At 39.8% G+C, this 20,340-nt stretch overlaps 3 non-coding genes across 3 annotated transcripts; all 3 read right to left on the bottom strand.

The window, feature by feature from the left end:
- Positions 1 to 22: 22 nt before the first annotated feature.
- LOC138884853 (U5 spliceosomal RNA) lies at positions 23 to 139 on the bottom strand. Its single transcript, XR_011404886.1, has one exon. It is a non-coding gene; the product is annotated as a U5 spliceosomal RNA (small nuclear RNA).
- A 3,534-nt stretch (positions 140 to 3,673) lies between these two features.
- On the bottom strand, positions 3,674 to 3,834 carry LOC138884852 (U1 spliceosomal RNA). The gene has a single exon (XR_011404885.1). It is a non-coding gene; the product is annotated as a U1 spliceosomal RNA (small nuclear RNA).
- Positions 3,835 to 4,163: 329 nt separating this feature from the next.
- On the bottom strand, positions 4,164 to 4,277 carry LOC138884854 (U5 spliceosomal RNA). Its single transcript, XR_011404887.1, has one exon. It is a non-coding gene; the product is annotated as a U5 spliceosomal RNA (small nuclear RNA).
- Positions 4,278 to 20,340: the final 16,063 nt, after the last annotated feature.

The raw sequence follows: 20,340 nt of genomic DNA, 5'->3' as shown, positions 1-20,340 counted from the left end.
GGTTAAAACTAGAATTGTAGGGGGAACTCAAAGAAGAGAACCCCTCCAAAAATAGGCGTATGCCACTAAATGCAGCGCGCACACGGTATTCTTTAGTAAAAGGCGAAAGAATAGTTCGCTCTGTGCTCACTGCGTGGCTGCGTGAACTTTACTGCTCTTCACAGCTGCCATTTTATATGTAACAGCAAGTTCTGGCATACCCTTCCACTTTCGATGTGGGACTCAACTCACTCCTTTTCCTCCATCAGGTTTTATTGAAATTTGAGGCATCAAAATATTCTTCTCCTTCTCCTTCTTCAGTTGCTTCACCATTCCTTCACTTATGTTATGTGACTATCTTCGTGTTTCAAATAGAAGCGACTTTTGCATTTCCTTCATCATTGGATTCATCTAAGCTCTGATTCGCTTTAGTTTTTAGTGATTCTGAAGAAATACATGCTAACAATCTTATCGATGAAATGTCGACAGGATGGTGTTGTACTTTATATATTGAATTTCCAGTGCAGGTTTAGTTTTTAAGCTTATAACAATGACCAATTGGCAGAATAAGTAAACAAAGCAGCTGGCATTAGTATGGCATTGAGAAGTGTAAGGAACAATATATACCTGGAGCTAAGATTCCGCAAGCCAATAAAAATGGGTTGATGCTGCAGAGTTTGGTGATGAACTCAAGTTCACAATTTTTTGTTTTGTTATAAGCTATGGACTTGTTGGAAGTGTTCTGTTCTGACTACTTTTGGTATGAAAATCAGTTAGCCACCATCCATATGTTGCATTTCGCCTCTGCATTATCATATAAGATACCCATAACTTGCTTTCTTCTTCTTAGGGTACTGGGCATTTTTCACTTGCAATGCTGGATAACTATGGTGATTTCTGGACGTCGTTAATTTGCTCTCTGCATTCTTGGCGCAGCACAGATAACAATATATTGCTGCAAACCTTGTGCTCCAATGCAAAGATTTTAGTAAAAAGAATCTATGTTGTGCGGCTTAGAAATGTGTGTTAGCAAAATTAGCTTTTCCAAGTTCTGATATTAAAACAATGGAGTAGAAAAACTTTCCCACATTCCTATTGGAGTCTTTCCTTTAATTTACTATCTTTAAGGAGGCGTTGCTAATCAATCCATCCACAGGTCAAACTGGATTTTTTGGTGCTTCTTCTTTGCAGGTATTTGCACTAGCTAATCATTCTCACCAGTGATGGTAGGCTAGAAACTCGTGTTTTAGCCATAGTTTACACACTAATTACTGCATTTTACGTATGTTTGAGCTTAAATGATGGTGATCTACACTTATTACGTGTTTTATGCCTTGCAGGAAATGATTCCGAGTTAAAAGGATAAATTGGAGCTAAATCGAATAATTGGAGCTTTGAAGTCTGAGTAAAAGCCATAGAATTAAACAAGGATCGCATCTGGGGCTCTTGGACAGGCATTGCATACGAAAGTGGGAAGAAAGTGCAAGGGCCAGAACAAATGGACTAAGGCGACACACAAAACCTAGTAGATAGCGACGCATTAGTGCAAATATGCATCAGAAGTTTGACAAGTTCATAGACTCGGTATTTTTGGTCTGACAAGAAAATGCACTATTGCGACGCAACCTTCGACGCATGGTGCGACGCACTAAGGCAAAATTCTGTCAGACACGTGGTGTTCAGAGAGTTTGCAACTAAGTAAACTACACTGATGCGACGCAGCCTATGATGCATTGTGCGACGCAACCTGCGACGCATTGTGCGACGCGTGAAGTGCAAAAAGTTTGTTGGGTTTCCTGCTTTGACTCAAAGAGGTTAGTTTCGTCCGGGTTCGTTCCTACTTGGTATAAATACGCTGGAAACACGTTTTTTGAAGGACTTTTGACCTACGATAGATTGGAGAACCAACCAAGGCAAGAAGACTCAAGAATTCATCAACATTTCAACCAACGATCGGTGCAATACGGGAGTTTGTATCGAATCATTGTCGTTGATGTCTTCTTTGTGTTTAAAACTTATTGAGATGATTTTTTCCATACCTATGGAGTAAATTCCATTAGGCTATTGACAGATACGGTGTTTTGAAACCTTGATTAGGGATTCGATTCTTGATAATTGTTGAAATTAATTGACAGAGTTTCAATTTGTATTGTGGTGTTATTTATTATTTTGCTTAATCGAAAGAGGAGTTTGATATTGAATTTCTTTACATCTTATGCTCTAGTTTAAATTTGTGATTCAAACATGTAATCGAAAGAGCCTCTTGAATTATTAATCGAACTAGAAAATAGAGAAATATTCATGAGAAGTTACCCTTTAGATCATAACCATCATTTTATTGTTGCAATTGTTTGACGTGCTTCAATTGGATTTATTACTGAAATTAAAGATTACTCGAAAGAGGAACCTTAACTTCAAATGTAATCTGATTATTTGTTGAACTCGTGAGAATCAACAGTATTATAGAGTGAATTACATCAAGAATTGGATCCTGAGTCAATTATCTTGCACATGTCTAGTCAATTACTGTTATTTCTCTCATTGATATTTCTTCGTTGCTCATCCGCTGTCTTTTGTGATCAATTATTAATTGTTTAAATTTTAGTAGTTAATCATAGTAATAGCAATCAAATCAAGTGTTAATTTTCTTGGATAGTAATCAACTTGAGATTATTCGGACACTGTTTAAATCCAATCTCTGTGGAGACGATAATTAAACTATGCTATGTTTGTCGAACGAGCAATAATTTTGTGTTGTATTTTGCGCTTGTCAACCAGATGTAATATTATGAGATTGTAGCACTTGGTGGAATTCCCTTGGCTCAATGCGAAATCTTGCATTTTGTTGGAACTTTGGGATAAAGTATTTGGTGGAATTCGTGTAGCTCAACACAAAGATCCTACATCTTTTTAGGGGCCATTCCTCCTCATCATTCGGGCAGAGGCGGAGCTGGAGTTCTAGTTACGGTTTGTCAGAACTAGTAGCTTCCGCCAAAACTATGTATGTGTGTTAAGAAATCTACTTAATATGTATAAACAATTATCCAAAACCCATTAAGCTGCCTTTTCTAGAATTCAGAATACATAAATTTAAATTTTGGATCCGCCTACTTGAATATGCAACCTCGTTGAAATATACCAATGGCCTATGGATAGAGATTGTTAATGTGATCAACAATAGTTTTTTATCATTGTTATCACTGAGTTTATAACTGTCGATCTTCAGATGCATAAAAGTTACTCTCCAACTGTTTTCTGTTTTCTTGATAATTTCTCAAACTTGTCATTTTTATCCATGTAATAGTGATTACAAAAATCGGGTACTAGTCTTCATAGACAACCATATATTTGATGTGTGATGTGTCTTATTGACATCATAGTTCTTAATTAAAGGCATTTTGTCCAAATGGAATTTCACCATACCTATGAACAAGACATATATAATGTTTGGTCCAAGAGAAAAAAAAAAGATTCTCTCAAAGACGAGAATAATGTGAAGGAAAAGGCTAAAAGTAATTAGAATAAATTTTCAGCAGTAGACCAAGTAATTCCATCCTCAAAGGCAAACAACTAGTACAGCAAATAGAACTTTCTCATTTATTTAATAGTTACAAATATTGGCATAGAATTGTAAGGGGAACTCAACGAGCACACATATTCATGCCACGAGTGAAAACTTTTGTTGAAGAATTGGGTAGGGACCGCGCGAACGCAGGCCCCCACTACCACAAATTATGACGTAGGCTCAGCCACTTGGGCCGACCTTAGGCAGGCACCCCTCCAAAGTGCAATGGAGGTCACCAACCTAGGCCATGGGCCTTGTTGATCGCCCATTGACCCCGTCCAGGTAAGTATGTTTCTTCGAAGCTCTGCCCTATGGATTTATATCCATCCCACTCTTGGTTTTCCTTTGTGTCAATCCGATATGGGACATTTTGTGCCTACTATCTTCTCTTTGAAATAAATTTGTTGTTATTAGATGTTTGATGATTTCAAATTTCTGATTCTTGTCCATGAAATTCTATATAAACGTGTAACTGATGAAATGATTTTCCTTTGTTTCCTTCAATTTTAGAAAACACCCAGATAAATAACAAATAGAACAAATACTCGAAATGTTCAATACTAGGTGGCATTTATGGAGCTGATATTAACAAAGTAAGCAAAATCCGGAGGGAAAGTCTTTCAAAATACATGGTTTATCAGTATATTTTAAGAGTTGCCACTGAATGCAACGCGCACACGGTATTCTTTAGTAAAAGGCGAAAGAATAGTTCGCTTAGTAAAATGCAGAGATCTTACATTTTGTTGGAACCTTAGGAGTAAAGTTATTGGTTGAATTAGCATAGTTTAACACAAAGGGTGTGTTTGGTACGAAGGAAGATATTTTCCGGAAAATATTTTCCAATTTTCCCATGTTTGGTTGGCTTAAACATTTTCCTCCAATTGGAGGAAAATACTTTCCTTATCAATAGAAGGGAAACATCTTCCAAAACTCTTTTTCCACCTTCCCAACCCTATTCCCATCCCCACCAACCCACCCCCACACCCAACCTACCCACCCCACCCTATCCACCCCAACCCCAACCCTATTCTTTTCATGTTATAGATAGATTTTTTTTTCATTTCAACAAAATGAGTATTTTCTTTTCATGATATAAAAAAAGTATTTTCATTTATTTCAATAAAATGATTACTTTATTTTCATGTTGTAGAAAGAGTACTTTTTGTGTCAACCAAAAAAGAGTATTTTCTTTATAGTTATAGATCATAAATTTCAACGTTGTTTTGCGTAAAAAAGTAAAGCAGCACAGTAGTTCCTTTGGATTTGTCTGAATTTTTAGAAGAATAATTAAATTGTTGAAAAAAATAGAGTCCTGAAAACGTTGGGTATTTGGGGAAGGGGGAGCAAGGAAACATGGGGACTTGGGGGAAGGGAGTGAGGAGAGTAACATAAAAAAATATTTTCCTAAAAAAATATTTCTACTCTCTAACCAAACACTAGAAAATATTTTTCGGAAAAAAGTTTTCCACTCACCAACCAAACAAGGAAAAATAAATGATAAAACCACTCATTTTCCATGAAAATATTTTCTAGCTAAACATTTTCCATGGAAAACATTCTCCTTCGTACCAAACGCATCTAAAGAACCTACATATTTTCGGGGGTCATTTCCTCCTAATCATTCCGGCGGAGCTAGAGTTCTAGTTACGGTTTGCCAGAACTAGTAGCTTCAGTTAAAACTCTGCATTTGTGTTAAGAAATCCACTTAATATGTATAGATAATTATCCAGAATCTATTAAGATGCCTTTTCTAGAATCCAAAACTCATAAATTTGAATTCTAGATCCGCCTACTTGAATATGCAACCTCATTGAAATATAGCTGTGGCCATAGGCGAAGCCACCTTTAGCAAAGGGTGGTCAACTGACCACCCTTCGCTGAAAATTACGAAAAATTATATTGTATATATAAGTAAATTATTAATTTTAGATATATAAAACCTTTACTGAACACCCTTTGTCGGAATTTTTTTTTTACTTCTTTCAAGTTTGAATACCCTCGAAAACATCTCTGACTTCGCACATAGCCAGTGGAAAGAGTGCTTGGGAGAGATTGTAAATGTGATCGACAATAGTTTTTTATCATTGAGTTTATAGTTGTTGATCTCCGATGCATAAAAGTTACTCTCTAACTGTTTCTTGTTTTCTTGATAATTTCTCAAACTTGTCCATCTAATACTCCGTACAAAAATCGTGTACTAGCCTTCATAGTCAACCTAATAGTTGGTGTGTAATGTATCTTATTGACATCATAATTCTTAATGAAAGGCATTTTGTCTTAGTGGAATTTCGCCATACCTATGAGCAAGACATACAGTTGGGTTGTGTCATAACTGTTGTGAAATAAATTTGTTGTTATTAGATGTTTGATGATTTCAAGTTTCTCATTCTTGTCCATATAATTCAGTATAAACGTGTAGTATAAACGTGTTGTAGACAATAAATTTGCGTCGAGAAAATAAAATCAAGACCGAAAATATCGCAACAATCGTAGTATTTTATTTCGAATATTTGAGTGTACAATCTCTATGATTCCTCTGATTCTACTTTTCTAATATAAATTCAAGGGGCTTTGAACTTGATCTTGAATTTGAATTTGATTTATCCGTCGCGAACACTTTGATTGTTGCCACGAATTGTATCACGAACAAGTAGCCTTGATCTTGAACGCCTTGTATTTAATTTGACTCGTTCTTGATCTTGAATACTTGAATTGTTCTTCGTTCTTGAGCTTAAACTTGATTTCTTGAACTTGAACTTGATTGCTTGAAGCTTGAAACTTGTAGAGAAATTTGCGGCGTTTGATCCACGAGCTCTCTCTTGCTTCTTGTTATAACTTATGGTGTCTTTTCTGAGTTATGAAGACCCTTATTTATAGTTGTGGAAGGAAGGAGTTGTAATAAGTGTCACACCTCCTTTTTACCTGCGCCCGCAGGGGCGTAATGGAATTTTTCCAATTAAATGACAATCGAAACAGGATTTTATTTAAAGATTCAGAGTCGCCACTTGGGAGATTTATGGTGTCCCAAGTCACCGGTTGAATCCCGAATCAAGGAAAAGATTGACTCTGTATTACAGTCCGCGAACCAGAAATCCGAGTAAGGAATTCTTTTAACCCGGGAGAAGGTGTTAGGCATTTCCGAGTTCCGTGGTTCTAGCACGGTCGCTCAACTGTCATATTCGGCTTATTTATCTGATTTTTATACATGTTGAACCTATGTGCAAATTTTAACTTTTTACCGCTTTTATTATTATTATTATTATTAACGATAGTTGCAACGTCGAGAAAATACATCTTGAACCACGTCACATCATTGCACCCGTGGTTATTGACACATTTCAACTCTGCTGAGATTTGGATTTGGGTCACATAAATGTGCACCCGAGTTTAAGAAAGTAAATTATCAAAAGCGCGTCTAGAATGACTAGCGCATTATTATCTTTGGGGAGGGCCGTGAAATTCACTAAACGGCCCATCCCGAATTCTAAATGTTTCATTTTTAACCATTTATTGAGGGCCCCGCAATTTGTAGCTTTATTTAGCGAGGCTCGTCTCATCTATTATTTTAAAGGACAAACCTACAAGCGACTATGATTTTCTATATATTTTGTTTGTCTCTAAAGTAAAAGAAAAAGGTCCTAATTATTTTAACAAGTCCATGTATCATTACTACGATATCAAAAAATTCTTGAATTAAAACAAATTAGCTTTATTAGATTCCAGCATTTGGGCCTGAAGCCAACCCGTGCTGGAAAAGCAGAACAAGCCCAATGGCGGAGAGGGATCGAATCCTATTGACTGCTCAATGAAGCACTCAAATAAGGCGAGTCAAAACTAAAATGAATGGGGATGCAGGGATAAGACTGGGTCATCTCTCAACTGGGCCTAAGAGTGAGCCCAAATTCCTGAAGAAACTTTTGATTTACCGGAAACATGACGTTTATAAAGAGACACCCCAGCATTAATTAACTACCATATTCTCAGCAAATGGAAACTAACTAATTAATCAGAACTTTAAATTGAAATGGGCATGCTTCAATATTATCAGTACTGTAACGAATAACCTTGATTCAACCTATTATTTAACATAATGTCCTAATCATAGCACCTCAAGTTAAAAATTCTTAAAAGTAAACTCGCATTTCTTTTGTCAATATATCCGGACTTAGAACAAATAGACATGAACTTCAAACTGTTGCCTACCATAAACTACCAAGAAAAACATGGAACCACATCCTGCATTTAACTAGTGCAAATTGCTGCATCACACCCCACTACAGCCCAACAAAACCCGCCGAACCTGTTTTTAACATATAAAGCTATTTGGATCGATTTTATAACTACTGGAGATGAATTAATGGAATTGAATTAAGCTATACCATACTACCCTGGTAATACTGAATGAACTAGTAAGCTAAGACAGTCCAGAATAGTCCATACAACATATAATCCAAACAGTTGTTCTAATAATGCAAAAACAAATACTAAGCATTTAACTAGCAACTATCAAATGATAAAACAATTGACAGCATCCAGATGAACTCGAATCTGGCCAGTGTTTCTATTTCAACTCAACTCAAAGTTACATCAGGGTGATCCAAAGGTGTACCTGGAAGTTATAACAATGAAGAAGGAGAAAATCAGTGGCAGCAAACAACAAGTGTAACAACAGATTTGGAGTTCAAACAGCCACGAACACAACCAGTTCAGCCCAGAAATATATTTATCAATCCAGGAAGAGTTCAGAAATGTTTTGAACCAACAAGATGAATAAATTAACCCAAAACCGATTCGAATAAACCCAAATGACCTTCAAATTGACCCTAGAAACATACCACAGCAACAAAACGCTCAAACTGATCCGAGAATGTCTCGAGTGAAACCAAAAGTCTACTGGAACCAAGTAGAAAACACTACTGACTCCAGTGGCTAGCAATTTGAAAGTTCTCAAAAAAACTCTTAAAATTGACATCTCAAATTCTCTGTATGTTTCAAATTAGAACTGAATGCCCTCAAAGTTTTCAAAATGCTCCCTAAGAACTGAAACCTTAGAAAAACTCTCCCAAAAAAATCTTTCTCAAACTGATTCCTAGTCCTCTCAGGTCCCCCCAAGTTCTGTCCTAAGTCCCTCCACTTATACCCAAACACTGACCTTGCCAGCTCTCAAGAGCACTTAGGCAGAATTTTTTAACTAATTCTGTCCATGATCTTCTTTTAGTACCCCACTAGAGTATGTTTTCCCCATTACCCCTTGTTTTTTCCTTATTTAATGTTCAAACAGACATGGGCAACATATTTTAATCAATCCCTTTTAAGCCTTCCCCTACCATTATGTTTTGTTCCCCGTTAGCACTTAAACAAATGCATTAATTTAATGTTACCTTAGCACTTACTGGACAGAATACTTAAATTTAAAGTCCAAATTACCCCCCCCTGATGCCCTAAACTATTATCCTACATGAACCCCTTTCAATCTGTACCAAACCCTTCAGCTATAACCAATTCAAACTATCAAATTCCTAACAATTGACTCCTAACTCAACTGGACAGATTACAAAACTTCAGATTTGCAAGACCAGTAGACCTCCTGATGACCAACTAGGCAGGTAATCGACAGTATGAATTGCAAACAAAGGGAATCACACACTATAGAACAAGTTTTAATTCACAACAGTTTTGACTAAACCCAACTACTCTCAACATGAGCCTGCAATTAGAGATGAGGCAAAGCAAGTGTCATGAAAAGAAACCTGATTAATAGCACAAGTCTAGATTCAAACAATCATGAACCATTTCCTAAGCATTAGGTCTATTGTACAGGCCAACATCATTGATTAAGGAATCACAATGACAAAGTAATTGGTAGCCTGACCTTAAACCAAACTAACCGGACACAAATTAGACCAGTTCTTGACAAATTCAACTCGCAAACTGGCCCAAATTGGAACTTAGACTACTGACCATAATTCAAACGGGAAATTCATGCAAATTTATAGAAGAGGAAGGGACAGAGTAAACAAACGGAACTGCAAGAGTGAAAAATCAAAACTAGACGTAAAAGACTTACCCGAATCACAACTCGATTAAAAACCTCGAGGATCTTCCCACTTTCAAGCCTAGGCGGACTTTAACCATGTGTTTTCGAAGGAAAACAGCATGGCTAAAGTCAGTCTCTGACTCAAAATTCATGGAACCTGGCCTGCCTAACTTCGATCTGGAATCTGAGCTGCCCCACGATGATTTGAAAAGAATTGATCAAGGATTCATGGTGAGGGGGTCCAGGAGATCACAGGGTGTGAACTTGGGACTGGTTGGGTAGGTTTAGGGTTTTGCTCGAATCTTCGATTGAAGATTCGAAACAAACCGGGATGATTCGAGGTAAAAGGGGGTAGGGATTTGTGTTGAGGGTGGTTAGAAGGTTCAGGGGTGTGAATTTCATGGTCACCGGCATCGTTGCCGCCGGCTTTCAGGCGAAGGGGTACGAGGGCGGCTAGGGTTTGGTGGAGGGTCGTTTGGTCTCTGAGGGATCTGAGAGAGATGATGGGGCGAGGGGGGTTTGGTTTGGGGAGGCGGGGTATGGTTTGAAGTATATATATATGAAGGGGCGGAATGAATCCAGGTCGCTCGATCTGATGAGATCAACGGCTTGGATCCATTCACTGATGGAAACGACGTCGCTTCATTTATCTCGAGACCAGATCGGTCTTTGGATGGGAATGGGTCGGGGCATGGGGGCGATTTGCGGCCGTTGGATCAAATGAAATGAACGGACTGGATTGACAGGCCTGAGACGGCGTCGTTTCTTCGATGTTGGGGGTGGACTGGGCCGTTCGATCTTAGGAGATCGACGGTTCAGATTGAACGTGACCATACGACGTCGTTTGGTTGGCTTGGTCGATTGGGTCAGATAGGGGTGATTTGGGCTGGTTCCTTTTTGGTGGGTTGGGTGTTTGGGCTTGGGAATTTAATTAAATTGGCCCAGATTTATTTCCTTCCTCTTTTCTTTTCCCTTTCCTTTTATTTTCTTCCTAAATTATTATCTAAAATTATAAACCAAGTTAAATTGTTAAAAATACTAATTATCTTCTAATAACATTTATCACATATAATTAAATGCCAATTAACAATAAAATCACACAATTCAACATTAAATGCTAAAAAATGCAAAGTACAATATTTTTTATGATTTTTTATTTTCGTAAACAAGTTACTTAATTAATCCTAAATTGTAAATGCAAACGCAACACATATATTTTTTTGTATTTTTCTTAATTAAAGTAAAAATAAACATGCACAGACAAGTACAAATAAATCACAAGCGACACAAAACTATTTTATTTTGAATTTTTGGGAGTAGTTCTTATAGGGCAAAAATCACGTGCTCACAGCTGCCCCTCTTTGTCCGGAAACATGAAGAGTTTTCGTGCAAAGACAAAGTGAGCGGATACGAGCGATTTTTGCCCATTCAGCTACTCCGTGTAAAGCATTTTTTGAAAGATTTGACCGAACCTCTGCTTCAAAGGTTTCCTACATATCCCTGGCTAAAAGGGAATCAGGTCAATGTAGTTCGGGAAGTTTCGGTAGCTGGGACTACCATGAAGATGTGGTTTTGTTGTCACTGTTATTGCTGCTGCTGCTATCTGTTTACTGACCTCCTTATTACACCATGCTAACAGAAAACAAGAAGCTAGACTAAACTTAGGAATTACAAAATCTTATCTAGATCTTCAGTCGTGCTCTTGTGTCTCTTGTTGCTTTGCTGTCTTGTTGACTGGTGTTTCCTCTGACGTTTCTTTCTTTCTGTCTTGACTCGTAGTCTTCTCTTGATTGTCGAATTTGAACTGCTTATTTCCTTCTTGTGAGCTTCGAATTATTTTTCCTTCGAAGCTTGAACTGCCTTCTTCTGACTAGTGTTGCCTTCCTTCCGACTTCTGAACTTTAATTTATGCCGGGGATCTTTGTTGCAACCCTCCGCTCTCCGGGCGGGCTCATGACTTCTGCTATGACTTAACAAGATAATACCTCCATTCTCCAGGCGGGCTCCTGACTTCAATAAAATATAACACCTCCATTCTCCAAGCGGGCTCCTGACTTCAACAACTTCTTAAAAATATAACACCTCCATTCTCCATGCGGGCTCCTGTCTTCAACAACTTCTTAAAATATAACACCTCCATTCTACAGGCGGGCTCCTGACTTCAACTACAACTTAAAGATATAACACCTCCATTCTCCAGGCGGGCTCCTGACTTCAACAACTTCTTAAAATATAACACCTCTGTTCTCCAGGCGGACTCCTGACTTCAACTACAACTTAAAATATAACACCTCCATTCTTCAGGCGGGTTCCTGACTTCAACTACTTCTTAAAAATATAACACCTTCGTTCTCCAGGCGGGCTCCTGACTTCAACAACTTCTTAAAAATATAACACCTCCATTTCTCCAGGCGGGCTCCTAACTTCAACAATTTCTTAAAAATATAACACCTCCATTCTCCAGGCGGGCTCCTGACTTCAACTACAACTTAAAAGATATAACACCTCCATTCTCCAGGCGGGCTCCTGACTTCAACTACAACTTAAAAATGCGTTCTATCGCCGTTGTTCCTCCCTGCCTCTTGAACCATTTTCCTTCTAACTTGAATTATCTTCTTTCAGAACTGCTTCCCTCAAAACTGGTGTTTCATTCCTCTGAGACTATTGGGGATAACACCGGTGTTTCATTCAAAAATATGTTATTCTCCTCCTTCCAAGACTAATTCCCTTAAAGCTCGTGTTTTCCTTCCTCTGGAACTACTTCCCTTAAGACTTGTGTTATCTTCCTCCCGAAATTGCTTTCTTTAAAACTTGTATTGCCTTCTTCCGAAAACTGTTGGGGATATCGCTTCCCTCAAAACTTGTGTTAGATTTCCAGAAAATTTTCGAAATGAAAGAAAATTTTCTGCCCCAGTTTGACAATCTTTCTTGTGGCATGTTTTTTCATCATCAATAATGTTTCCTGTCCCTGCTTCAAATCAAAGAAAATTTATTAGTTTAAAACGTGGGGGACGTTCCTGCTGGGGATGGTTTTCCCTTTTCTTTTTCCCATGCTCTGCATTGTTCGATCATCTTGAAACCTGGCTGATAACTTTCGACTTTCTTGATGCTTCTGTATTCACCCACTTCTCAACCATTGTTTTCCACTTTTACTCCATACTTTCCACGACATCTTAGAGCAATCCATCATTTGGTCTTATAATGACGTCTTTCTTGTCCCGTCACATTATCTTCGACTTGTCTTATCCCCATTTACCTTGCACCATGTTGGCGACTGGTAGTTGGCTTTGAAAATCCTTCTTAAAAACAAACTACTATAAAAAATCTTTAACCAAAAGAAATGAAAGATGATGACTTCAAAAGATAAAAAGAAAAATCTTCCTAAAGAATTGTTTGAAGAGAAAAAAAAGGAAAAGGACTTATCTGAATGGTATAACTGATCTCAATGATCATGCCGTGCATTTCGGATTAATCAACCCAGTCTATTATATCAATCAATCTTTCTGATGGCCTTACTTTGCATTTCAAAAGGTCCCGCAACCCAACTCTTTTGCCGAATCAACATCTTTGTTCTGTTTGATGCCTCGACGGATCATTTCTATCAAGCTTATCTCGTTTGCCCCCTTTTAATTCCTTGTCGCCTTATAGTGCCCTTCGAGGGGTTTTCACTAATAAGACTCTCTCACTTTATTTCTCTCAACTTCCGTTGCCTTATGGTGCCTGTGAAGGTTTTCATCAATAAGACTCTCTCATTTTATTTCTCTCAATTTCCGTCGCCTTATGGTGCCTGTGAAGGTTTTCACTAATAAGACTCTCTCATTTTATTTCTTTTCAGCTGGGGATTGGGGTGTTACTGATAAGATTCTCTTATTTCATTTCTTTTCTGCTGGGGATTCTCTCATTTCATTTCTTTTCTGCTAGGGACCAGAGTGTTACTTCAGACTTCCATTTGCCCGACTTGGCACTTCTCGGATACTGATCGAGAGGTCTTTTGGACATCAATATGGGTTTCTGGTATATGGCTAAAGAAAAAATTTAAAATAATTTTGATGGGTAAAATATTACAACTCTTGGAATCAACTTTCTTTCCCAAAATTATAAACACAACTTCTGCCCCGGTTTTTCTTGCTTGGGGATTTTTGATTCTTATTACACTATGACCGAGCTGTGAGGCGCCTACGTATCCTTTTTGAGGAATCAGGTCAAACGTAGTTCCCACTTCCTTTGTTTTTCTTGTGACTTTTCTTTTGTCTTTATTATCATTATTTTTCTTTTCTCCCTTTTTTCATTTTCATTACTGATTCCAAAAGAGGGGTATGAAAGAATAAATAAGGCTCAAAAGGGGAAGCAAAGGTTGAAGTGTTTGGATGGAAGAACAAATTGCCTCCGTCATTTCATTCTCTGATATCATGCCAAATGCAAACAAACAACAATTACAATTAAAAGAAATCATACATAGTATCTCTTAACTGTGCCAGAATTGATAGCCATGTCGATGCATTTTCCTTCGATATCTGTTAAACATAAAGCACCATTGGACAACACTCTGGTTACAATGAATGGCCCTTGCCAATTCGGGGGCGAACTTGCCTTTTGCCTCAGCCTGATGTGGAAGGATGCGTTTCAGCACTTGCTGGCCCACTTCAAACTTCCGAGGACGCACCTTTTTGTTGTATGCACTCGCCATTCTCTTTTGATATAACTGGCCATGACACACAGCTGTCAATCTTTTTTCATCAATCAAGTTCAACTGCTCCAGACGAGTTTTGACCCACTCATCATCATCAATCTCAGCTTCAGCGACAATCCGAAGGGACGGGATTTCAACTTCCGCAGGTATTACGGCTTCAGTTCCATATACCAACAAATAAGGAGTTGCACCTACTGAAGTACGGACAGTGGTGCGATAATCCAACAATGCAAATGGTAATTTTTCATGCCATTGCCTCGAACCTTCTACGATTTTCCGAAGTATCTTCTTTATGTTTTTGTTGGCTGCCTCAACTGCTCCATTTGCCTTGGGACGATATGGGGTGAAATTGCGGTGTATAATCTTACACTGTTGACATACCTCTTTCATCAAATTGCTGTTAAGATTAGCACCATTATCCGTGAGGATCACGTTTGGGATTCCAAATCGATAGATGATATTTGAGTGAACAAAATCGACCACTGCTTTCTTGGTCACAGACTTGAAAGTTTTGGCCTCAACCCATTTGGTGAAATAATCAATGGCTACCAGAATGAACCTATGCCCATTGGATGCTGCTGTCTCAATTGGTCCAATGATATCCATGCCCCAAGCGACGAAGGGCCATGGAGCTGACATTGTGTGCAATTCCGATGGTGGAGAATGAATCAAATCTCCGTGTATCTGGAACTGATGACATTTGCGCACAAAACTAATACAATCTCGCTCCATGGTGAGCCAATAATAACCTGCTCGGAGAATTTTCTTCCCCAGCACATATTCGCTAATATGTGGTTCGCAGACTCCTGAATGTACTTCGGACATGACAGCCATAGCCTGTCTAGAATCTATGCATCTTAACAATCCTAGGTCTGGTGTTCTTTTATACAGAACTCCTCCACTCAAGAAAAATCCACTTGCCAACCGTCGAATTGTTCTCTTTTGATTCCCCGTGGCTTGCACTGGGTATATCCCCATTCTGATGTATTCCTTGATATCGTGGAACCATGGTTCGCCATCCAGTTCTTCTTCAATCATGTTACAATAAGCATGCTAATCTCGGACTTGAATATGCAAAGGATCGACATAAGCTTTGTCCGGATGGTGCAGCATTGATGCTAGGGTAGCCAAAGCATCGGCGACCTCATTATGGACCCTTGGAATATGCCTGAACTCCATTGATCTAAACCGTTGGCAAAGATCATGTAAGCATTGTCGGTATGGAATGAGCTTCAGATCTCGCGTTTCCCATTCTCCTTGAATTTGATGTACCGGAAGGTCCGAGTCTCCCAAGACCAAGACTTCTTGGACATCCATGTCCGCAGCTAACCTTAAACCCAAAATGCATGCTTCGTACTTAGCCATATTGTTGGTACAATAAAAACGAAGCTGAGCCGTAACAGGGTAGTGATGCCCTGTTTCAGAAATAAGCACAGCTCCTATTCCGACTCCTTTCATGTTAGCAGCCCCATCAAAGAAAAGTTTCCAGCTTGGTTTTTCGGCATGTTCTAGTTCATCAATATGCATCACCTCTTCATCAGGAAAATAAGTCCTCAGTGGCTCATACTCTTCATCAACCGGGTTCTCGGCAAAATGATCGGCCAATGCTTGGGCTTTCATCGCAGTCCGAGTCACATAGATTATGTCAAACTCTGTGAGCAAAATCTGCCATTTTGCAAGTCTTCTTGTCGGCATAGGCTTTTGAAAGATATATTTCAACGGATCCAAGCGTGAAATGAGGTAAGTAGTGTAGGATGACAAATAATGTTTCAATTTCTGTGCCACCCAAGTTAGGGCGCAACATGTCCTTTCCAAGTGAGTGTACTTAACCTCATAAGCTGTGAACTTTTTGCTAAGATAATAGATGGCTTGTTCTTTCCTGCCGGTGACGTCATGCTGCCCCAGTACACAACCAAATGAATTTTCCAAGACTGTCAAGTAAAGAATCAAAGGTCTCCCTGGTTCTGGCGGAACCAGCATAGGTGGGTTTGTCAAGTAGCCTTTTATCTTATCAAATGCTTCTTTGACACTCATCAGTCTACTTGATCGCAGCGTCCTTCCTCAACAACTTGAAAATAGGCTCACAAGTTATCGTGAGCTGAGCAATAAACCTGTTGATGTAGTTCAACCTTCCTAACAGACTCATCGCTTCAGTCTTATTCCTCGGAGGGGGCAAATCTTGTATGGATTTGATCTTTGATGGGTCCAACTCGATGCCTCGCCGACTGACTATGAATCCTAACAGCTTTCCCGATGGAACACCAAATGCACACTTGGCGGGGTTAAGCTTGAGGTTGTACCTGCGAAGCCTCTGGAAGAATTTCCTCAAATCCTCGACGTGGTCGGCCTGATGCTTTGATTTTATGATCACATCATCTACGTATACCTCAATCTCCTTGTGTATCATATCATGAAATATAGTAGTCATCGCTCTCATATAAGTTGCCCCAGCATTTTTCAACCCAAATGGCATTACTCGGTAGCAATAAGTTCCTCATGGCGTGATAAAGGCTGTCTTTTCTGCATCTTCTTCATCCATTAAAATCTGATGATACCCGGCATAGCAATCCACAAAAGACCCAATCTCGTGCTTGGCAAAATTGTCAATCAGAATGTGGATATTGGGTAGAGGGAAGTTATCCTTCGGACTTGCTTTGTTGAGATTGCGGTAATCGACGCATACTCTGATCTTGCCGTCCTTCTTCGGTACAGGCACGACATTAGCCAACCAGACAAGATATCGAGTGGCCCGAATAACCTTTGCATCCAATTGCTTGGTAACTTCTTCTTTAATCTTCACACTCATATCAGTTTTGAATTTCCTCAACTTTTGCTTGACGGGTGGGAACGCTGGATCAGTGGGCAATTTGTGGACCACTAAATCAGTGCTTAAACCTAGTATGTCATCATATGACCACGCAAAAACATCTTTGTACTCAATGAGTGCTTTGATTAACTCCTCCCGGATTTTTTGCTCGAGGTGGACACTTATTTTAATTTCTCGGACGTTGTCTGTGTCCCCTAAATTGACGGCTTCTGTGTCATTCAAATTGGGTTTGGGTTTTTCTTCGAAGTGAATTAACTCCTTACTAATTTCTTCGAAGGCTTCATCCTCATCCTCATATTCTGATTCGTAATCACAATCTACTTCTTGAACTATCATTTCGGAATCAGATTGATTTTTAAGACTGGGTTGAGGATTCCTTATGCACGCCATGTCATTAAGACCAGTATAAAGAGAACTGTACAGAAAAAGAAAAGAAGAAAACAAAATTAAAATAAAATAAGGAATGAAGAAGAAACTTTTTTATTTTATTGAATTACGGGATAACAAGGTTTCACACTTTGATGAACACAACAAAAATAAAAGAAATCTGGACTACAACCCTGGAATAATCCAGAAAACAGGAAGGAAAATCAGAGCCAACTACCAAGACTCCCTCCGAATGGGAAAAGGAGTAGCCATCCAATTGTTGATTTTTGCCTTTGGCCCCACAAACTGCACATCCGCCTTGCTGGACCCCTCCCCAACTTCTACTATGTTGATTTCGGTGAATAATCTTTCAAAGCCTTCATTTAAGTCTCCATCTGCACCAATCAATGGCCCTGTAACCTTGGACATCAATTGCTTTTTGATGCTCGGCTTGACAAAAGACCTGGACAGGCGCGGGATTGGCTTGGGAAGGACCCAGACTCTTTTCTTCAACTTGCGGGCCCGTCTCACATCCGCCACTGTAGGCTTGAACCCCAACCCAAAGGTATCCAGATTTTTGGGCAAAGAAACCGGTTGAACAATACATTGAAGATCAACCCCTAAACCTTTGCCTGGCACAAACCCATTTTTCAACATCTCCGAGGCTACCATGACAGTTGCAGCTACTATTTTGGGAAGTGGGATGCTTTCACCCTCGAGAAATTTGTCCACTAAAACCATATCGAAGACCTGGTAAACCCAGGGCCCCTTGTCATTGTCAGCCTCTATGAAGGGTACGATGGCATCACTTATGGCGCTTGCATTGTCTTCCCGTGTACTACGATCTCTTGCCTATCCCACTCGAATTTGACCATCTGATGTAATGTAGAAGGCACTGCTTTGGCGGCGTGGATCCAGGGTCACCCCAACAGAAGATTATATGACACTGCCACGTCCAACACTTGAAACTCCATAGTGAACTCGACCAGACCAATTGTTAATTCAAGTACGATATCACCCACTGTGTCTGTACCACCTCCATCAAACCCTCGAACATAGATGTTGTTCTTGTGAATTCTGTCACCATCGACCTTCAGTTTGTTCAACGTGGTCAAAGGACAGATATTGGCACTGGACCCATTATCAATCAGTACTCGAGTGACTACAGAGTCTTCACACTTCACGGTCAAATAGAGGGCTCTATTATGTTCTGTACCCTCCACGGGAAACTCATCGTCTGAAAAAGTGACCCTGTTGACCTCGAAAATCTTGTTTGCTATTTTCTCCAGATGGTTCACAGAGATCTTATCCGGAACATGGGCTTCGTTCAGAATTTTCATCAATACCCGGTGGTGCTCATCTGAATGGATCAACAAGGATAACAATGAGATCTGTGTCGGGGTCTTCCTCAACTGCTCCATAATGGAGTAATCTTGCGCCTTCATTTTCTTTAAATATTCTTCTGCCTCTTCCTCGATAACTGGATTCTTTGTCGCTACTGGATTGGCCCTTCTTAACTCTGCGGGAGCAAAACACCTTTCCGAACGAGTTAGACCTTGGGCTTCACACACTTCTCCTTTGACTTCTTTCCCTTTTTAAATCACCGTCACCCGTTCATAATTCCAAGGAACAGCCTTGATGTTGATCACTGGAAGCTGAGTTACCGGTTTTATAATGACAGGCTCTGTACGAGCACCCTTCACGACCACAACAGGTTTACTTGCAGCCCCTGGCACTACCACTTTAGCTTTCTCGGGTTTCACTGCAACAAGGCTCGACGACCCTCTCTCGGCTACCACAGCTGGCTTATCATCTACCCCTCTCAACTGGACCACTGATTTCCCACTGGTTACCTTTTCCTTTGAGCTGGTTTCGCTGGAACGGATCATTATTACCGTCTGTGAGGGCTTCCTGGGCTCCCCTCTTTGTGTATTAACTCAATCATGTGTGTCTCATGGTGAGCTGGCAGTGGATTCTGATTAATATTTGGTGCTTCTGAGGTTTGAACCTCGATCCGATGAGTATCGATAAGCTCTTGCACAGCTGTTTTCAGCTTCCAACATTTCTCTGTATCATGCCCTGGGGCCCCTGAACAGTACTCACAACTCACCGAGTGGTCAAGATTTCTAGGGGGAGGATTTGGCATTTTAGGCTCACGGAAAAATAGGGATCTGGCGGTGGGTAGTAATGTTATGGAGGGCTATATGGAGTGTGGGGGTAATTTTGGTAGTAGGGTCGTGATTGGCTATAGTAGGGTGACGGGCCTCTAGATCCGAACCAGGCTGTGGACTCAACAGTCGTGACATCTTCCTTCTTCTTCTTCCCAAGTACACCCCCAGTGCCGCTTTGGATGGCCTGAGTGGTCGCCTTGATCGCTGAATAACTCATGATATTGTTGGACTTAAGCCTCTCCTCGACCATGCCTCCCATTTTCACAACCTCATTAAAAGACTTGCCAATTGCGGACACCAAATGACCAAATTAAGTTGGCTTCAAAGCCTGTAAAAAGTAATCGACCATCTCGCTCTCTTTCATTGGGGGATCTACCCTTGCTGCTTGCTCCCTCCACCGGAAACCATATTCTCTAAAGCTTTCACTGTGCTTCTTCTCTAGTTTAGTCAAAGATAGTCGGTCTGGAATGATCTTAAGATTATACTAAAAGTGACAAGCGAATGCTTGTGCCAGATCATCCCATGTGTACCATCTTCCGTGATCTTGGCGGGTGTACCACTCCAATGCTGCTCCGCTCAAACTCTGACTGAAGTAAGCCATTAGCAATTCATCCTTTCCTCCGGCTCCCCTCATCTTACTGCAAAAACCTCTCAAATGAGCCACCGGATCACCGTGTCCATTGTACAAGTCGAATTTGGGCATTT

Source organism: Nicotiana sylvestris, unplaced genomic scaffold, assembly GCF_000393655.2.
Source record: "Nicotiana sylvestris unplaced genomic scaffold, ASM39365v2 Un00069, whole genome shotgun sequence".
Lineage (NCBI taxonomy): Eukaryota > Viridiplantae > Streptophyta > Magnoliopsida > Solanales > Solanaceae > Nicotiana > Nicotiana sylvestris.
Note: the sequence above shows the minus strand (reverse complement) of the source record. Positions and strands in the feature narration are given on the sequence as shown.